Source organism: Sylvia atricapilla, chromosome 2 (genome assembly GCF_009819655.1).
Source record: "Sylvia atricapilla isolate bSylAtr1 chromosome 2, bSylAtr1.pri, whole genome shotgun sequence".
Taxonomy (NCBI): Eukaryota; Metazoa; Chordata; class Aves; order Passeriformes; family Sylviidae; genus Sylvia; species Sylvia atricapilla.
The window spans coordinates 12,093,906-12,096,759 of record NC_089141.1 but is presented as its reverse complement, the minus strand read 5'-3'; positions in this window follow the sequence as shown (position 1 = coordinate 12,096,759).

The window sequence follows — 2,854 nt, the reverse complement described above, 5'->3', positions numbered from 1 at the left end:
CCCTCCTGTCTGGGATCCCAATGCTGCAGCTGATTGTTAGACAGCCTGCTTGATTTCAGAGCTGACATGCATAATGTCTCGGCAAACTCCTGCTCTAGGCTTGCCCAGGTGTTATGATAATTTTTCTGTCCTGTGTGTGTAAAGATTTTAAAATCCAAACTGGGTTTACTGGGATTTCCTGGTCTGATTTCCTGGATGCCACAACCTTTGAAATAGAAGCTCTGATTTTGATAACAGCAACATAATTTTGTTTGGAATTAAACAGGCTTTTTTCAATTTTGATTCTGTTTGCATTTCAGAATGAAAGTAATCCCTGGAAAATTTACCTTTTCTTTTCCAAGTCTCTCTCCCTCCTACCGTTTTCATTCCACTGCTTGCAGTCTTAGCACTGGGTAAAATTGCTCCCAATTTTTTGTCTAATTTTGCCTTCATCAGTCTCTTTGTTGTTTTGTCTGGTTAATTTCACTCATGACAAGTTTCTGGTATTAGAAAATCACTTCCTGAATAAGCAGTTGTAGGCAGTGAGGAAGTTTCTTTCTTGCTTATCTGTTGGATAAAACACAGAATGTGAAGCAGGACTTCCAGGCTTGTCCGTGCTCATACAGGGTGGAGGCAACTAAAGCCCTCCCCAGCTTTTGAATACTTCATGCCAGAGTTTGCACAACCCAAGCATATATTTAGGGCTCTGACCTGATAATTTGCTCTTTAAACTTAGTAATAAGACAGAGTTGTGAGTAACATGTTGTCACGTTGACTTTGGAAATCCTTCTGCCCACACCAGGATTTAGCCAGGATATGGTAGAAGTCTGAGGCTGCTGCTGTGCTTGTGCTGAAGGACAGACGCAAACCCAGGCCAGTTCTGCCACTTCATCCTTCCTCCACCTTTTATTCCTCAAGAATATTAATATCAAACCCAAACGCAATCCTTCAGGTTCCAACATTCTTACCACATAAGGGCACTTTTAATATTTTTTTCTCTCTTTTGTTCTCTAAAGGAAGGGCAGCCGTATCTATTGCTTCAGATCTTATAAAATTTAATTTTTAAACAGTGTCATAGTTCTCAGCAGACAGATCAAACCAGAGTTGCATCAAATTGCATTCTGACCTCAAGGTATTATGCTCAAACTACAGTCCATGGTGCTTCCTCTCATTAGTTTAATGAATGCTACAGCAGTTTGTCTCGGTTGACTTTTTTCATAAATAATTGTAAGTCCTTTGTTGCCGTGGCTTAATATCATTTCATGCCCTATCTCTTAATGATTCACAGCCAATTTGTTAATCCAGAACTCTATTTTCCCTGAAACACTCCTGACCACAGTGATTATTCCCATAACTGCACCAAGCTGATTGAGAACTCCAGCTCCTGCCTGTGAACCATTACTCCATCTCCATCACAACAGATGCTAAGGAAATTTACTGCTTTACTCTGCTGACTCTTTTTTGAGTAGAAAATTTTGATCAGTTGCTTATTATGTGAACAGAGGGCTTGATAGTAACTAATTTGCATCACTTGTGAATTATCCTCCTGATCTAGGGAAGTTACAGGCTCAGTGTGCTGCCTTCTGACTCAAGCTGAGCAGCTGCCAGTGTGGCTGTGGAAAGTGTTCATGCTGAATTTGCTGATTCCACTGCAAGATATAAAGTTGTTGGGTGAGCAGCAGAGGAGGAAAAATAGGCCCTACTCCTCACAGACAAAGCTGTCTTTGCTTTCTAGAGGTGGTTTTTTTCATCGATGAACTTCCAGAAACTTCCAAACTTGTGTTGCAATTGCTGTTGGGGTGTACTGTAGCTATAGATGTTCAGAAGCTGAAATTTAGCTCATTGATTCAATCGTATTTTCAAACATACTTTAACACTGTGTTTTAGATCAGAAGTGGGCTTTGGGAGGAAATCTTCCAGTGGTCACCACTCACCACACTTTGCTCCATGAAGTGCCCAAATCGGATATTATTTGGACCAGAACAGAGTAAGGCACTTGGCTATATCCAGGGATTGTGAAAATCTGAGAAGTGTGAACTCTTCTATATTTCTCCCTTTTAAAATGATTCTCCTGGGTGCTCAGATGATGTAGCTACTAGTATCAGTCCTGGAATAATCTGAAAAATTTTAAGCTTTTTGTGAATATTCATTTTTATTCCCTTAGGGTAGCAATGTGGAGAGAGGCAATGAAGATCTGTGTTCATTGCTTTTTTTTCTGTGAACTTAAAAATATTGGTGGTGCATTTTACAGTATATTGGGTTTGAAGTGGCCTGCAAGAAAGAAAGTGTGGTTGGGAGACAAAGCAACACCTAAAAATGTGTGTTTACAGGTAAACAAGTAACAATAGAACCCTGAACAAGCGAATCACAAATAATACTGTTTTATCTCTGCATAAGTGTGCAGACTTCAGTGACCAAGAATGTAACTGAAGACAGATTCAGTGCTAACAGCACAGCACAAATTGAAGGAAAATAGAGATGCACACTTGCACTCTCTTTGGAGAAATAAATTCCTGAACTGAAACTGTTTTGTGGCCTTGTGCCCACAAATATTCCAAATTTTCCTCCATGACAGTGGTGGAGGAGTGTGGAGGAAAATCATGAAGTGAAGACGCTTGCCTATTTATGGCATGTACTGATTCACAAGCAAGGCATGTAGGTGCCCTGTTCTTGCACAGAGCCAGAAAAACAGATTGGTTTGGTGCTGGGGAGCACATGGGTTGTGTGCTGGCATCAGATTTAGCGTGAACTTGAGGGCTTTAGTTTTTAGGAGGACATTTTTCCATATGTTTGCAACTTCTAAATGGTGTGTTTTGTTAGTATAAATCATGTCACTGATTTTTTTTTGTGACCTTGCACTTACTGAATTCTCGGT